Source organism: Neolamprologus brichardi, chromosome 22 (genome assembly GCF_056152115.1).
Source record: "Neolamprologus brichardi isolate AB-2024 chromosome 22, ASM5615211v1, whole genome shotgun sequence".
In the NCBI taxonomy this organism is placed as follows: domain Eukaryota; kingdom Metazoa; phylum Chordata; class Actinopteri; order Cichliformes; family Cichlidae; genus Neolamprologus; species Neolamprologus brichardi.
In genome coordinates, this window is record NC_142124.1 from 16,931,809 (window position 1) to 16,950,638 (window position 18,830).

At 43.6% G+C, this 18,830-nt stretch overlaps 1 protein-coding gene across 2 annotated transcripts in view; it reads left to right on the forward strand.

The window, feature by feature from the left end:
- Nucleotides 1-18,830, forward strand: part of pag1 (phosphoprotein membrane anchor with glycosphingolipid microdomains 1) — a 60,914-nt gene that overhangs the window by 18,230 nt on the left and 23,854 nt on the right. Inside the window, exon 2 of one of the 2 annotated variants that reach the window (XM_035906571.2) lies at nucleotides 1,200-1,236. The exons of the other annotated variant lie outside the window; for it this stretch is intronic. The gene's annotated coding sequence lies outside the window, so the exon portion shown is untranslated. The remainder of the gene's footprint in view (nucleotides 1-1,199; nucleotides 1,237-18,830) is intronic. 2 annotated transcript variants of the gene reach the window in all.

An 18,830-nucleotide genomic window follows, 5' to 3' on the forward strand; every position in this document is an offset into this window, starting at 1 on the left:
GGACGATTCACACTATAATTAGTCACTTTCCATCATTGATCCTATACACATCATTATAAATATGCTATATATATGTATGTATATGTATGGGTATGTACATGTGCACGATATATGAGACAGAGAGAGAAAGAGAAACTCAAGAGCTCAAAAACAGGTCATTAACTGGGAATTTAAAAGCCTGACTCAGAGCAACAAATGAAGCTGGGACATTAGCTTCTTTTCAGCCACGTTATGAAGGTTATTTTTAGACTCTTGTCATCTACACAATACCTCATAGAATAACAACGCTAGTAGGGTTTGGCTTCTGAACACATTTCTGGCTCTGTGCCTGTGGGTGTAGGTTGCTCTTTGATTTTGAATTCCTGTAAATTTTTTGTTTTTATAGCATTTTAGACGATATAAAGGGGGCTGGAAGTAGACTAGAAGCTGATATTGGAATGATTGAAGGTACGTGGCGCGCTGTTAGACTTCCTTTTCCCTCCAAATATTTTGAGCTTACAAAGACAAGTGCTGGCCGTCAGCCGCCACAGTAACTAATCACTCAGACAGCGTGGTTGTGGCCTCTCATTAAACAGGCTGTAACAGTGAAAGGAACACTATTAATGACTCTACAATACTTGTTACACACACAGTTCTTTCAGACTTAATGGCAGAATATCTGTAAGCTCTGTAGTTGTGCTGGATACGGGTGCTTGCGACGCAATATCAGTTAATAGATGCAGGCGAGCTCTGGTCTTTCCTATATTCTGTCAGTAAACAGAAGCTGCATGAGCTTAGCCCCCCTGCTGCGTTCCCCCAACAATACAGATGCTGTTCCAGAAACTTCACATCCCATTTGCTCTGATGTCTGCGCTGCCGCCTCACACGGGAGCTTTTTCAGCACTTTCTCCCCCTTTGTTCTGTTATGTTGCATCCACTAAGGGCTGGAAGTGAGCATATAACACATTATCTCTATAGCAGGGTTATCCCCCTTGTGCTTTCCTAACTTGACGTTGTCAACCAAGCATGCTCAGATTCGATCAACAAGAATTTGCGAGGAGGCCATTCGAGTGGATGTTGAATCCCTGCGTGAATCACACAGTGTGCTTGCTCTTTTCCTGAGCTCTCTGCATATTCTGGGGTTATTTTTCCTTATTATGTTACCGGCAGACGTGTGTGTTGACTCTCAAACACGGTCTTCTCTTGTTTTTGTTTTACAGGTAATGAATCACGAGGCTCGTCCATTTCTCTCTTGAGGTAGGATATTAACTGTTTCAGTTACTCAGTCATTCGAAGAATGGTAAGCCCTGCCAATTAGCAGACTTCTCGGTAACCCCTCTACCTCCCTACCTCCACCCTTCCCACACGGTGCAGGCAAAGAATCTGTGTAAACGCTCAGAGACGGAGAAATTAGACTCTTTCCTGCAAAAAGTTTTCCCCAAAAAAGTTTTTTTATGTGTGGATGTGCAAAGTTTGACAGCTTTAATAATTCAAACCAGAATGCGTAACATGAGCATGTCTCTGTCTCTATCAGTTCAACTTAACAAATGCCATCATCATTAATATTGTGGATATATTAAGCCAGGAAAAACGTGCTATGCTGCTAAGCAGCATATCGCTTATGTATATGTCTCTATTCCTGCTTTACACTGTGTGTGACTGCATGCAAGTGCGAATAGATGAAGTATGATGGTAATATTGTATGCATATGCTGGAGGTGTAAGTTCCTGTCTTTGTGTTCCTATTGCGTGTGGTTGTATGCAGATCTGAAAAGATCTGCATTATCAGCCTCTTGGCAACAAGCAAGCAGAGGTTCTGTTCTGTCTGTTTGTTGCCGAGGCCCTGTCGCCCCGGGTTACAGGGTTGCTAGGGAATAGACGGACAGACTGGCATCACCAAAGTGCCAGCGCGGCATGTGGGGTGCTCCACATCTCTGGTCTGCTCTTTTTGTTTGATATGTTCCCTTTTGTCTTATATCAGAGAGGCTGTAAATTAATTTTGCCAGGTGAAAAGCAGCGATAGGACCGCTTTTCTGCCCACGTCATGCAAACTAAGAAGCTTTCTTCTGCTGGGATTTTAGGGTCACTTTAGCCACCAGCACTTTCAGTGGGATAAATCGGGTCCAGGACCTTTGGTAGTTACATTTTCTTTGGATTTCTTTTTTTTGTTTTGGTTTTTTTTGCCTCTGATTATCCATTTCTGCGCAAGTCTAAAACCTCCCAAACTGCTCCTATACTCATCAGGGTGTCACAAGAAATTAAAATTCAGTCGATTGTGATTATTATAACATCATCACTTTAAAGCAGCCACTGAGATCGAGATGGAGAGCCTACAACGAGAATGAGATCTGAAACTACCACAGGGCCTACAGGTGCGTTAGTCAGCTGAGATGGAAGTACAGCTGTTGCCATTCTAGCCCCTGAGGCTCATATCGTTAACTACTGCTACTTAGCAATGCTGCTAAAGATATATATGTAATACAGAAGCTAAATTCTCCCTTCTAAATAGACTAGGTTAGAATAGGCTGACCGCATTTCTCTAGCACCTTTCGTTTAGCTTCAACCTTCTGCTTTTTTGCTCATTGCTAAGCTGCAAGCTGTTGCACCGCAGTTTTCTTTTTCATCTGCACATAAGATGCTGCTTTGCTCCCTCTGCTAGGATCATCTTAAAGATTTCTCAAAGTATGTGTGTGTTGCACCATTATTTCGATATCTTGTAGCGCAAGATTTAAGAGAAGAGAAATCTGTGAACTGTCTCCTTTTGAGCGTGATGCAATCCGATTTCAAAATCAGGTGAGATTTTTTTTTTAAACTCCTCTAAACTGAGCTGATAAGTCCCCAGCAGGTGCTTCTCAAAAACCCACTCCACCAACCGAGTCCAGCACCGAGCCATGTGGGGGATTAGGAAGCAGTTTTGTGCGCTCGCTGTGTAAACAGGGTGTGTTCTGTCCTCACAAACAGGAAGCCAGCGCGCTGTTTCATCATCCTCCTCCTGCCCCAACTGGTGCCGCGATGCCTTTTCTTTTAACAATTAGCAGACGAGGAATCATAAATGCATCAGGAATGGAGATCCTGTTTGTTTCCAGGAATAGTGTTGTCATGGTGACGGAGGCACGTCTTTGTGCGCTGCGAATCACAGAAATAGTTGTGTCATGCTTTTACTGTAAAGTGCACGAGTTAACATGATGCTGATCATGTAATCGTCAAGATAATCTCTGTGCATGGTTGATGGTTGTGAAATACGTGTGTGTCACAGTGTGTGTGTGTGTGTGTGTGTGTATGTGTGTCATATAAAGAGAGTGGGAGAGAGAGGAAAGAAGTGGAGGTTTGAGGCGCCAGCAAAGAGGATATGTCTGGCAGCTGTGTCATTTTGCAGAGTAAAGGATTATGGGAGAATTACAACAAATGAGCAGGATGACCGACACACACACACACACACCCCACACGTACACACATAACTTTGCTTCTATATTGTGTGTGTATCTGTGATTTAGAGAGCCGGCGAAACTTCATTGCTCAGTTGCAGTCAGTGACTCGTTCCTGCGGCATTCAAAGCAGCTGGTGCCTCTTTAGTCACAGTCTACCTGGTGACAGACACAAACAACACAAAAGCCTTTACTACACAACATGAGTGTTGCTTTTATGAAAGCCTTCTTTTGATTACACCAAATGTTAGCAGCATTTAATGTTTTGTCCTGGAGATAAACCCTGCATAGAGAGTTGTTTACTTAGGTAAGCCTCACAGATACTGACCAAGCTGCCTGTGTTTGCACATGACAGATAATTGAATGCACGTCATATTGTGGCTAAACATAGTAATTATGTAATTATTAGAGGGTTTAAACCTATGTAGTTACTCATGACTTATCATGGGATTATGCTAATGCTCTTCTATTGACCTGTAACTCTCATGACGTTCATACGTTCTGCTCTTTGCAGATTTGTCATGCGGCCAACCCCGCACAGACATAAACACACACGCCCCTGACGTACAAAGCCAGCCAGTCGTCTGGGATTATCGATATGTATTGCGTCTGCGGGAGCATGTACGCGCTTGTGGATGTGTCATCTCTCATGCGCCACAGCGTCACACTTCAAGGTTGCTTTATATCCTCTGGAGCGTCTCCACGAGTGTCTCTGAGGCCGTCGATGCGCGTTGTCATTTTTATAGCCTGTTATTGGGACACGCTGCTTTGGTGCAAGGCAAGTTAACAAGCTATTCTTGATCCCTGGTTGTTTGTTATGCAGCGTGCATGTTCACACATATGTAACCGCACACGGGGTGTAGTACTTGATTACGTCACTCAGCTGATCCCTGTGGAGGAGAATTTTTCCTTCCATCCAATTGTGAATGTTTTTGTTTCATATATAAATCTTAGGAGACTTAAATGTGTCATACTATGTTTAACTGATGAAGATTTCTTTCACATAACACACAATACTATGCAAAAGTCTTCTGACCTATGAATAGCGAAGGCACCTGCCTCAAAGTATGAGCTGGTGTAATGTCTACACATCACAGACAATTTACCAAAGAACCAATTTTAAATAGTATCTTTAGTCACCTTGTTATTAGCAGCCTGTCACGAAACACACTATGTTCCTATTCCTTTAGTTGAATCTATGAAAATGATAAAGATCCACAGTTTGACAGATAGAAAAGAGAATTCTTTGCACCAACATGGTGATTTTCAGAGTGATATTCTGAATTCTTGGCACAGTGTGTCCTTAAAAAACTGGAGAAGTGGAGGACAAAAGAAGAAGTGTCAGGCTTAAAAAAAAACAACTATCTAGGCAGATCAACAGTATCTGACATTCCTGTGAGATCTGGACATTTAGTTGATCCGTCTACTGTTCACCTAAGCCTCATTAGAAATAGTCTCAGTGGAAGGGTGGCTGTCAAGAAGCAATTCTTAAAGAAGGAAAACCGGTATTCCAAATTACAAGAACTGGACTGAAGATCACCATCTGTGTGTACGGAAGAGGTCTGAAACTGTAAAACACGGTGGAGGCTGTCATGGTTTGGGGCTGCAACAATGTCTGATTGGCAACAGCTTAATTTTTCAGCATGACAATGATCCCAAACACACTGCCTGTGCATTAAAAGCATACCTAGGTAGAAAAAATGCACAGTGGAACACTATCAGTCATGGATTGACCTCCCCAGAGCCCGGACCTCGAGATTATTGAAGCAGCGTGGGATCATTTTGATAGAAAATGAAACAAAAGTTAGCCAACATCAAAAAAAGATCTTTAAAAGTCCTTCAGGAAGTCAAAGAGAGTTGTTAAAATTGTACAAACTCTGTATGTTTGCACGTTTCAATAAATCACTCCACCTCTCTCATATTTCTCTCCAAATATAAAGAACGAGTATATTGGTATATTGAAAACATTAATGTTCTGAAGTACAAACTGCACTTTTTTGTTTTGCATTTATTCTTAATGTCCATTGTGGATTTTTTCTGTTGTTTAAAGGACTGTAACTATTTGCATTATTTTCATTACCTATTATTATTTTTCCAGTTCAGGTCAATAATTTAGTCTGACAGATGTTTAGCCATTAAAGCTGAGAATAACACTTGCAGATAGCATATTCAGTATTTAATGGTAGTCACTTTTATTCAAATAGCACATTTAAAAAGGAGTCGATGTAGATGGAGTAACATTATAAAAACATACAGAACAGAAAGCACGAGTTAAAAAATAGAAAGATATAATAACCACATTAAGATAATACCAAATAGCTCATAAGAAATCATTTTAAAAAGATTAAAATGGGAAAAACCAATGAAAGTTTAATGACAGTCAACAGTAAGACGGGTGGCTCATGGGCTAGTGAGTGCAGTTGCATCTCCGGCGGCGCCTCTTCGTGGGTCACTGGTTTAATGAATCTCATTTTCTTGCGTGTTCGAGTCCAGGTTGTAACATATGTCACACATCAGTTTCCACTCGAGGACTTCCTCGTCTTTGCTTTGACTTCAAACTTCAAAATCAATAAAATCCACATTCCCCCAGAAACGGCGTCACGCTCCAGTCACTAAATCTCCGAATCAGGCCACGGAGCTCATTACCAAACCATCATGTGGACCATCAGCTCAATGTGTCAACCAGTTATTCAGTCATCACGAGTTTGTCTGTGTTCACTTGTGTTTTTCTAAGTGTGTAAAGCATCCAGTGTTTTTCTTGCAGCTTTAAAGTCTACACTTTCCTTCGAGGGGTGTTATAGATTGAGGTGCTCAGCAGCTCAGTAGTCAGTTCATCGCTTCTTCTACTTCTTTGCTCTGTATCGCTCTCATTTCCTTCCTCTTTGAAGATCAGCTGGTGGCCTTTTGGAATAACTCCAGACATCTGTTCTAACTTCTTTTACCTTAAGAAAGCTTGACATGAAAGGCCTCTCAGCTGGACGCTTTTACTAATGCAGGCTGGATAATTTAATGGTCCTCGATGACCATGCAGTAAAGGCCTTTATTACCATAGGATGTGTGTTGTTTTATTGTGTTGCTTACTTCTCCAGTCTCCTTTTAATTAGTGATAAATAGGAACCAGTGAAAAGGGAGCTTTTAAGTAAACCTTAAACATTACACACTGTAAGTCTGCCATGTTTTTCCACTCCAGATGAACTGTTTAAAGTTAAAAATAGGTTTTACTTTCTCTGCCTTCATGCGATCGTCTCCGCCTTTTGTATTTCCTCAGATGTTGTTCCTTGTTCCTCAGCCCTGAGGTTTTTTTTTCTGTTAAAAACAAATGTGTCAGCACTTTCATAGCAGACAAAACACTATAAAAAGGACATGAAAGCTGAAATGAAAACATGGTTTCCCTCCTTGCTGAAGGAGGAATCTCCAGTTTTAAACAATAAGGAATCCACCCTTTCGCAGGCGGGCGACTTCAAACGCTTGCCGGGTTGTTGTGGATTTTTTTTAAAGGCAGTTGTGGCTCATTTAGCCACAACAACACGGGCTCCAGCTGGCTGTTTGTTAGCGGCCTTGCAGCAGAACAATAACTGTCGCGGCCACATGCACGGGGGGCGGGGCGGTGGCTAACGCCGCTCGGCTAAACAGCAGGAATAGCCACCGAGCAAGGCCACGAGAAGTTAAAACACAGGAAATTAGCCACTGTTTACTTTCGCTTGCCTACATTCGCTCCTACTAATTAATTGCACAGAGCCCCCTTGTGGATTTCAGGTCTCAAAGGAAGGAGCTCTGAGTGTCACTGTTGCACGTTTTATTGTTTATGATGCTGTTGAAATGAAGCAAGCGGTATTTGACCCATTTGTGGCCCCCAGGACTGCTGGTGTGCTGCTGCATTAGCCTTACAGTAATCCCCCAACGACCCAGAAAGTCATTTCTGGAGCAGGTGGTTATGTGGGCCATAGGACTAATAACAGCAGCGGTGTCATATGGCTGAGAAGGTGTTAAAACCAGGGACGGTTCATAAAGAAAGCTTCAAATTTTGACGGCTGACCACTGCACTCTAATTACAGCTGCCTCTTGTGTGTATATAGTTTGTGTGTAGGCGAGATTACGAGAGCTATTCTCCTAAGTTTTAGCATTTTGACCATAACTCTGCAACACTTTGCACAGAGGGTGTTTGCTGCAATGAAAGGATGAAGGTCGACACATTTCCCAGCATGCATTTGCATTCCTGGAGCCTCTCATGGGATTTTTTATTTTTTTTGGAGGGATGTGTGCGGATGAAAGGGGTAAACCAGAAGGACAAACTGCACTGCTCTCTGGGGCATCTTTTTCCAGCTGAGGCCGTCATCTCACGGCCTCTGATGCAGAGAAAAGGATGTGTGATTTCGTTTTGCGTGGGTGGCCTGTTTACATTCCAGGCATTCCTCACGGGAATCCCTCTCTCTGTTTCTTCGGATCCTGTGCTGGAGCGCCTGGGAAGGCATTTGCGTCCGTGATATTCTCAGAGGTCTCTCTGGAAAACATTCGGAAAGTGAAGCCCTGCTTACACACAACCGAGCGCACATCCCGATGGACTCTTTAACTGAATTCTGGGAATGTGGTGTTTATTTGTAGCATAGGGGTTTATTTAAAAATGACATTTGGAATTAAAGTTCTTGATTTGTCATCCTTCCATGCTCGGTCTACTAATGGAGGCTTCTAGGAAAGTATTACACAACAAATTTGTTGTAGGAAGTCCGGGGATTGCAAATGTCATTTTTGTACCAAAAGCAGCTTATCTGCAATCTCGTCTGTGGCCTTGTTCACGCTGTTAATTCCTCCTCAAGAGATGATTTTGTGCTCCTTGCTGCGTCAGCTTACGGCAGACTGGGTGCCTTTTCTATCTCCCTCTTAATCTTCAGATCGCATGCTTTTTTTTGAATTGCATTTTCATGGTATTTAGGGTCTTTTGTTTTTAAAGTCTGCAGGAGATAAAGAAATCCAAGAGATGCTTTCGTTCACTCAGCTTCTCTTTAAGGAGATCGTGTTGGCTTTTCTTTAATTGACTTCCTCCTTTGGGAAAACCTTCAGAGCTACACTAAGCATCCTGTCTGTCCTGATAGTCTGGCTTAAAATAACTGCTAGACATAAAGTCATAAAGCTTTAGCACCATACCGTGTCGTATGTATTACGTGTTTCACCCCGGGTGATGTCAACAAGAAATAAAATCTCCATCAGCAGCACTGGTGGGGTCAGGGCGATGTAGAGTGGTTCTGTTATGCAGTGTGTTAAGTCTCCAGGGCACTGCTAATGGTCTAATATGAGTTGGCGGTCAGGAGCGTTGAGAGGTCGTTTACAAACGCTGTATTGTAAGGGCTCTTGATTTTAAGGGGCACTCGAGAGGAGTGTGCATTCTGACGTCTGTGCATTTGCACATGTTTTAGAACTTTAACTTCTGCACACTCTCCCACTTACCACTATTTTATTGAGTCACAAAGCTTCAGACTAGCTCACCTTCATCAGGCACAAAACAATTTTCATATAATCACCCACACACAATTTTACAAACGTTTAACTTCAGGTAGCATTTGATCATCCATCAATTAGGGAGTATTACCTGGTGAACATGTCAGGTGTGCTAAAAATCAACATAAAACTTCCACAGGTCCTCTAAAAGAAAGAACTAGTCAAGTCATTTGCCGTTCCACATACCAGGAGAAACCTGGATGCATCACTACATAAATAAAATATGTAATGTGTAACTGCCCCTCAGAAAAAATGGTGTCCATTAAGCGCCACCTTTGGCTTTGTTTTTTAGATTCTTCTGAGCACCTGTGGCAGAAAACTATCACAGCTGAGTAGATAAACAATAAGTGCTTCATTTGGTATAAAAATATCCATCCATCTTCATATTCAAGTCAAGTTGCAGGTGGACGGAAACGTTCCCAGCTGTCATAGGACTAAAGGCAGGGTAGACCCTGGAAGGATAGACAACCATTCATGCGGACACTCAGCAGACAATTAACCCGACCCGTGCATCTCTTTGGACTGCTAGAGTACGTGGAGACAACCCACACAAGCATAGAGAAACCGGCCTCACAGGATCTTCTTCCTGTGAGGCAAGAAGGTGTCTGCATCACCGTGCTAAAAACATACATTTAATACTTTCGTTCTCCATAATAATTATCATCAAAATTTGTTGGCCGCCCTAAACAGATACTGCTGTGATTTCGAGTTAAGGTACAGTTTATACGGCCTGATTTGACTTAAAGTCTGCAGGCTCTGCATTCCTATATGAAGCACCGCCCTGAGGCAAAGTAAGAAAGGTGTGGGAGGTGTAGTTTTGTAAGCTAGGGACCCTCCACTAAGCAGTTCTGATGGTATAAAACAGGTTTTTCCTCCACGTTTCACCTTTCTCAGTCCGTACACGTCTGTGAATAATATCAGTGAGTGTCACCTCTGTGTGTGTCCTGCTCTCTGCTCACATCACATCTTGCCACATTATCCACCCACTGCGTCAGGGTGGATTTGCCACTGGCCACCTCAGCTTCCTTGAAAGTGTCAGAGTGTGAAGGTGCCTCACTTGCATTTTCCTCTCGGCCGGCTGCCCGCACACTGAGCGCGCTCTAATATATTCTTTCTCATCACTCACTCCTCTCTGCCTCCACCTCGTTCTGTCACACTGATGTGTGCCACTTGCTAATTGGTTCATCTCTATTCCAATGACTCTGTGAGCGTGACCATTTTCGGTGTATTTTTTGAGTCTAAATTCCCGAGTGTGGCTTTATGTGTGTGTGTGTGTGTGTGTGTGTGAGTGTGTGTGTGACTGACAGCAGATTTTCTGCCACCAGCCGGCATCCTGTTTACTGCTCTGATGCACATTCAGCTGGTTCATTTGGTTTTCAGCCCTCCCTGGGGACACACAGAGCCGCCCCCATTAACTGATTCGAGAAGGGCTGTGGCAGCCACTGCTGCTTTGTAAATAAATATTCTACCATGTTACATATTTATTATACACGCTTTGGCCCTCCAGTTCATGTAGCTGAGCAATAGTGTGTTGACGGCACAGGGTTCAGCAGTGGGATTATGCAGTTTTTGGCTTCAGTTGTGCCTGTTACGTTCAGAGCATAATTAGGTCTCTGCTGGAGGCTGCAGGCAGCCTGCTGCAACTACCTAGGTTAGAAATATTGGTAAGTAAAAGTGTTTTAAAACCTCAAAGTCTCAACAAAGGTTCCTGTTTTGATTACACTGTGCATATATTATAAAGTTTCATTTGTGTTACATTGTGAGTAGTGTATTAAAGAGCTTCACAGGGCCTACAAACACCCTGTCATCATCATCTCCTCAACCGGCTCGTAGACAAGCGGCATCATGTTAAACGCTCAGCAGGTAGCTGTGTCTCAGTTTTTTGACTGAATTACGAACAGATTTCACAACAACAGTTGTCTCAAGGTGCTTAATATTGTAAGGTAAGCACTTTGGCGACAATGGGAAGGAAAAACTTCCTTTTAACAGGAAGAAACCTCCGGCAGTGTCAGGTTGAAAGTGTAAGGACTTTATGTGTTTTAAGCATATTTCCCGAAAAGTCAAAAAATATAGACTTTGTTAACAAAAACAATAATTTTGTGCATATTCTCTCCATATCTGCTTTTGATTTTCCTACTCTCTGTTTGGAAGTCCCCTCTCCGCTCACTGCTATGAAAAATGGAATAACCTCTGGTCTGTGAAATGAGAAATCAAATGGAATTGTGAAAACGGTGAAGGCAGAGCTTCATCTGTGCTGTTGCAATCTTCGTGTGTTGCTCAGGCGTGTGCTGCTTGAATTTAACCAGAAATCTGAAGATAGTCGTCTGAAGGTTGCCACGTCTTGCAGCATCCTACCCCCCCTGCTTGGCATGGGGGGTAGGATGGGGGTTGCCATTTGTTTCCACCCCCCACTCCCCACCTGCCGGCTGCTCCTGATTGTAGATGTGCCCTTTGAGTTCCTGCAGGCTTCCATATTTTACCATATCTTTATGGTCCAGCTAGAAGACGTGTTGAATATGCGATGGCGAGCTCCAAAGAGGGACGAGGCTTCTGAAAGTGCAGCCGAAAAGGTTTAACCGCAGATTGTTAAAAGCCGGGGTTGACAAATGGGACTAAGAGTGGACAGGAGCAGGGATATAAATGGCAGGAAACTGGGGGGGAAAAAGACAAAACATAGGATGTGGAAGAGGGGGTAAAACCAGCAGAGCCGGAAAGGGTTGGATAAGGCTCGTACGTGCATTTGTGTGAAAATTACCAGCCTGTTAAAGCATGTCTGAAAAATGTGTTGCTCTTAAAGGTCAGAGGCCATGACAGCACGCCTCCTAGTACTCCTTTCAAAGCGCGCACGTACACCAATTAGCAAAGCAGACTTTCTACTTAAGCCCCAATGTGTTATAGAAGCCTTTAGAGAGGCTCAGACCCACCCCACCACCACCAATAGCACCGTCTGGGTCATCTAATAAACCCGCCCCTGCTGTTGTCCGAGCCTCGTAAAGATGGATCACATTTCCATTTCAGTCGCAGGCGCACACCTCCGTTAATCCCTTTGCCTTTTCCTTTTTTTGGCCCGTGTCTTTTGTCCAAAAGGGTTGGTGTCACAGGGGGAGATAAATGAAGTGGCATGTGGCAATTTTCAGAGCAGAAGCAGTGGCAGCTTCGGAGAGTGGTTTCAAGGCTTTGAAGAAGAAAGAATTACATCTGTGGCTGCTCGCATCTTTGACAGTGAAAGTGTGCGTCTGGGTTGTCCATGTGTCACCTCAGTGTGATAAATGTGCATGGGTTTGTGTGTGCGCGCGTTCGACGGAGCGAGAACAGGCATCTGTTGCATATCATTAGCAGCTTTTAGAATGAATTACCTCAGTGGATTTCCCACCACACACACACACACACATACACACAGAGCACCCTTCATCCTATTCCATCCACCCTGATAATCCCTTTATCTTGGCAGCTATTCAACACATAAAGGGCCAATGCCACTGAATAATGATGCGGTCATATCTACTCCTCGCTCGCCCCCGGTGATAATCTTCATCTGGGGATGACAGTGATGGAGAAATTTTATGCATGCGGTCGTTCGGAGTTGAATAAATCTGATTTCCTAATTTCTGGGCCGGGAGCAGCAGTCAAAACAAGCCACGGCACATGTTTGCACACACAAAAACAGGCACACTTCACAGCCCACATCCAGGCTGTCCCTCCTTAAATTCCCAGAGTTCAACAGTTCAATCCCCTCACCCTCCTTCTGCCCCTCCAGCCCCCCGTCAGTGTTTGCCAAGAAGGTCACTTACGATGTGAGTGACAATCCCTGAAATCGTTAAAACAATCCATCTCCTTTTTTTTCTCTTTTCATTAAAGGCAGCATGCCTCCATTTACATATTTGGATGACACGCCCGGCTGGTTTGTTTAATTGCTGTAAGCTGGTCGGCTGCACAATTACTAAAGTTGTTTTTGTGCTTCAGCATCTTATTATTAGGCCCGCAGCACCGCCGACACCGAGCTAATCAATTTGAAACAACGGCAGACGTCTTTAATGCCCGAGCGGGGATAATAAAAGTTGCTTTGTCGAGGCGCGCGTGGAGGCTTGTGGTGCAGATTGTAGCTTGCTTCTTGAAATTTCAGTTTGCTTTTTCCTGCAGAGAAGCAAAAAAAACCACAAGCACGCGTTTGTCACATTCAGAGGGGAGTTTAGGGCAGCAGCAGACAGTTACAGTATATGTTACAGATAGGTGATGTTTTTGACAGCAAGAGTACACTTCTGCTTTTCAGCGGAGGGAGTGTGTGTGTGTGTGAGAGAAAAACAGTGGAAAGCTAAAGATTAATCGCATGTAGGAGGAGGCAACTGAGCGAGGTCGAGAAAGCTGTTCACCATGAGGAGGAAAGAAGGGAAGGAAAGGGAGGAAACGAAGCAGAAGTGAAATCGAGATGCTTGCAGTATTTGTGAGTGAATATTCTTTTAATAGTTTGTGTTTTCCGTGCTGCACACAGACACACATTGTTGAGGTTAATTGAACAAACGCTCACGGACTCGAGTCCTAACGATTTACATGCAGAGCAGCTGCCTGGGGCTTTGGCAAGAAAAGGAGAAGAAGAAGATGAAGGAGCAGATAAAGTAAGAAAAAGGGGAGGATAGTCTGCCTCTGATGGCAAAAATGTGTGAATTTTGCTCAGGATACAGTTTGTGAACCTGAGATCTTTCCTTTGCCACAAAGAAAACATGTTTTGTTAGCTCCCAGAATGTCAGAGGTTATCCAGCCAGGCAATCAAATCAATGCTTATTGCCCATCCAATTAGAGCCCGGCAGCTTCTGGTTCAGCTGCATTTCCGAGTGCGTTTGAAAGAAATCTCCCTGGGCCTCTAAAAAGACTTTGGGGTCACCACGGAAAACTGGCACAGGAAGGCAGGAAATGTGGCTTTTCCCATGGGGTAGTGTGACATTAAGTGGAGGCAGATTTTACAGACGCGCGCACATGTTTACACAATCCTCGCACATATGCCCAGAGCCTTTGTGGACTGCAGTGGCTCTGCGAGGTCAGGGCAGGTCAGGGAAAAGCTTAGGGAGAGAGAAGATGTGTCATTTCTGGTGAAAGCTTAAGACACATGTTGCTGTTTCTGTAGCCCTGCAGCTGTTTGGGATTCAGGAAGAAGGGAGTTGGCAGCGAACTGTTAAAATTAGCCCCCTTTTTTCTTAAGATTCTGTATAAGAAAGTTAAAAAAGAAGATATATGTGTAAATGTAACCCTGTGGACTTAGACGATGTAAGATTGGTTGGTTTTGCACCTTTGTGCATTTCCTTTAATCTCTTTGGATCGTTACAAAACGTTTACATGCTTCATATTTCACTTACATGTCCCCGGTGGGAAATGATTGTGAATGCTACCGCCAGCAGATATAGTTACTGCATCTTGTAAGAAGGAGGGTCGTCATCTTGTGGATGAATCTATAACAAACACACACGCACGCACGCAAATTTGTAATATGAGAGAGAGAAAATGAGGCAGCCTTGCTAAATTATGCAGTTTCAATTTCCCCATTTAGGGAGGGTAGATCAATTTCTCAGACTAAAACCATTAACCCTTAGGATGGCTGGTGTTGCCATGGCAACGCTCTTATGTCTCTTGATCGCAAGCACCTGTTTTCATGGGGACGCACCATTGCTTTGGCTCATGCGGGCGTATGCAGCGATCAGTGAATTAGACTGTGCGAGGCCTGGACTGCACGCACACACACACACAAACACACACATGCACTTTCCTGAACTGAAACTTGACGGTTTCTTCAGTTGCAGCGATGGATTTGAGTAAGCAGATCCTGCAGCACCTGCAGGCGTTTCTGTGCATGTGTGCGTGCATTTAATTGCATTGTCTCAGTCAGGGGCAGGGTCCCTTGTTGCACTGCATCCTGTCGGGGAGTTGTATTTCATCTACCCTCTCTGGGGATGGGTGTGTGTGTGTCACAGTGAACTACTGCTCGCCTATGCGGTCTTTCTGCTTTTTGCCGCCATGTATTTTTGTCTCGGCTTTTATTTTACTCCTCCCCCTTCTTTATTTCTTCTACTAGCTGCGGTTTTTCTACATCTTTTTCTTTTTTCTACACCACACACTTGTTTTGCTTCTTTTTCCCTTTTTCATCTTCAATTCTTAACCCTTGACATCAGTCCCCCATCCTTCTCCTCCCCTCCCCCATCTATCTCACCCCCTCCACCGAGCAAATGGCCCTCCGGTCAAGTCACAAGATGCTCAGTAGTGTGTTTGGATTTCATGGAGCATTTTTATTTTCTGCTTTCACACAGCCTGCAGGAGTGTCTGCATGCATCTCCGTGTTTATCGTGATGATGCTGCCTATGTGTGCTTCTGTATACTAATGTGTGTGTGCGTGCATGCAAATGTCATTTGCACTGATTGGGAAGACTAGGAGGTCATCAGTTTCCCTTAACCATGTCCACATTACTGTGATGCTATTATGCCAGCAAAGGGAGGCATTGCAAGCATATTGCTGCTTTCCACTTTATCGAGATGGCTTTAGAGCACGTTTGGTAAACACAGTATTTCAGGGGTGAGACAAAAGAAACACGGCAATGTCGCATCACATCCTCTTAGAGCTGAATAATCGATACACTGGCACGAAGTATCGACGTTTTTTATTAAATCATGAAGGCGCTCCAAAGGGATTCGACTTAGCAGAGTCTCTGTGACTCCTCTTATCAGTGCTTATCAAGTGAATGAGGATGGGATGAACTGAAGGTAAGCGAGGACAAAACTCACACGGGAAAAAAACGTGGACAGCAAGTCAGAGCAAATCAAACGCCCAGATTACTGAAGTGGACTAACATTAATGCACAGACAGTGTATTATACAGCAGGAATGGAATGAGAAATATTTATGTATATTGCTTCATGACATTTTATAGACTTAAGTGCCTTACACCTACAGCTAATTTAGAGTCATTAATTACACGTAGGACCTGGAGGAAAACCATACAGTTGCATAACTTTACATAGAAAAGCTCCAGCTGCTACTTTTGGGTGAAGAATCACTTTTTTTGAGTGTGTCTGTATGCCACGTTTAGCTCAGGCTCAGATCACGTTCTAACCATCAGTTTTTATTTGGAACGGGCCACAGACCACCTCCTTCAAAGTGTGACTACCGTGTTCACGTCTGCACAATTAAAACAGTTTGATTTAAATCACTGCCATGGAATGTGCCAGATGTTTAAAAAAAATGCTTATGTTAATTATTATGTTTTGCAGTATTTGCATAGCGTTACTTACCTCTAGCAACGTCTATTAGCTGTGAAAGCTACCGGTGATCATAATCTGGTGTGACTGCTCCATGAAATTAAAGTTTGGATGGCAGGAGGAGGGCGTGTGGCACTATGCAGGCGGACGTGCAAGGCAGCATTCAGCATGTTTAAAAGCTATTATGTGGCAGCCTGTTCATATCAGATTAGAGTCTGTGGCTAGCAAACACAGATGTCAGTAAATCTGAGTAAAATGCAGCCTTTGTTTTTTCCCGTGCAAATGTGCTGCACGAAGCACAAACGTTAGGGGTAATTTCTAAATCACATGAAGTCCCCTGGGGATACTAATCCTGTAGGAATGGGCTTTACTCTGTGATTCCCACACCAACTGTATTCTCATGGTTAAAATATATATATATATATATATATATATATATCTTTGGATTATGTTTAGCCAAATGTTTAGTGCATTGTTGTAATCCTGCTGGTCAGAAAGGTCACAGAAAATGATCGTCTTTTTTATATACTCCTATTGTAAAGATGGATTCTGGATAATGACCCCCCCTCCCATCAGTGGAGAATGATGTTGAGAAGCAGAAGTCCTCATTGTTTGCAATAAACCCCTCTCTAGCTCCTTTTATGATGTTTGAAAGGTTACTTGGGGCTTCCTGCAGAGCTCCACATGAGCACGACTTCTTAAAGAAAGTGGAGGCTTCTTCTCTCCCGAAAACTCAATTATTTATTATTGTGGAAATGCCTCTGGCTGTCCTCTCAGAAGCTTTCCCCGGGCTCATTTCGCTGCAGACATCCAGCTGTAAACCTTCCCCATATGCGTGCACCCAGAGGACCCTGCAGAGGGAGGTGTCACACGAGTATACGTGGAAACCGAAGCGCCGCTTTCGCCTGTGGATGCTAATTTTTCTTCTCTGCATTTCCCTTCTAGCCAGTGACCTGTCCAGTAGACAAAACTCCCACACACCCGCACTCAGAGTCAGGCAAACGCTCTTCCTGTAGAGCAGCACGGCTCAGATTAGATGCCGTGGCTTTTTGGCTCTGGTGTCTTGCATATAAAGTCCTGCAGTGGTCTGTCTTATGATTATGTCAGGTCTCAGTGTGTGTGGACAGCTGGGTGAGGGTAAAATTTGGGCTTTTACCTTCAAATTTCCAAACACATTCCTTCTAAAATGACTTTTCCAGTCAGTTATTTTCTGTAAACAGAAGACATCCACACTGATTGTCTCCGTTCCAAGGCTTCTGCTTTCTTTCATCAAAGCCAGGGAGCGCTTGGAGAAAGAATGTGAGTGACAGCAAAAGAAAGCACAGTTGTAGTCCTTGGCTTGAAGTCTTGTATCACATAACGGTGGCCTGTGGAGAGCTTTCCGCTGTGAAAAAGATACTCGGAGCTTTAATGTGTAGTGTTTATGAAGCATTAAGGAAAGAAAAGTATGCTTTGATGACAGAGCGGATGGTTTATTCTACGCATATTTTGTACACAGCAGGGTACCCAAAGTGGTATCCAATTTCTTTTGCTCTGGGAGTAAGATGATAAGTGTAAGACTTTTGCAGAGAGAGTTTGGTGCCTTGGATTGGTGGAAAGTATGGGAATAGCCTTATGTGCCAGAAATTTACTCTAAGTCTAAATATTAAGACTGTATAAGTGAGTGAAGGAGTGCCTTAAAGGCGTTTTATATTTTATATATGTTGTAAGCTTGCTATCTGCAGTCTTTCTAATGGCCAGCAGGGGGTGACTGCTCTGGTTGGGGAAAAGCGTCGATTGTACAGAAGTCTATGAGAAAATGCTCCTACTCATCACTCGATCTATGACCTCAGTAGACAGGCTCATGGTGAGGTCATGGTCTCATTTACTGGTTTTACGATTCATTTCATTCAGTATGATGTTTATTTTGTAATTTATGGTCCAATATAGAGTAAAATCACTGCTTTGTTATTGACAAGGTGCAGTTACGCATGTGTGCAGCGTCCTTTGGTTTCTGAGTGAAATCACTCGTGACCTTGAAGACCTTGGCGTATGTAAGCCAAATTTAAATGACAGTTAAAGATGACCTCAGGCTACACCCCTGTAACGTTTTACTCGGATACATTCAGAACTTTTCAAACTATTGTGTTATTGTGTTTTGCTTTTCGTATTTTTAATTTTATGCTCCTGTCATACTGAAAAATCTTTTCTGAGAAATCCAAATGGTCTGTATTTGTATAGCGCTTCACTTGGTCCTAAGGACCCCAAAGCGCTTTACACTACACACAATCATCCACCCATTCGTGTTGGCAAGCTACAGCGTAGCCACAGCCACCCTGGGGCGCACTGACACAGGCGAGGCTGTTGGACACTGGCGCCACGGGCCCTCTGACCAGCACCAGTAGGCAACGGGTGAAGTGTCTTGCCCAAGGACACAACGACCGAGACTGTCGGAGCCGGGGCTCGAACCGGCAACCTTCCGATTACAAGACGATGCGCCCAACTCTTGAGCCACGATCGCCCCGTAAGTTGCAAAGTTAAGTGTTAAAGTGGGGTTTGCTTACATGTGTCTGGAGGCTGGTTAACACTCCTGACACACCACTCACGCAAACAAAAACAGAGGTCCGAACTGTCCTTCATTCCTCAAACCTCAAACTATCCTTACAACCTGTTGCTGACTTTTTCAAGAAAACACCCCCTGAAATCTGCCATGACAC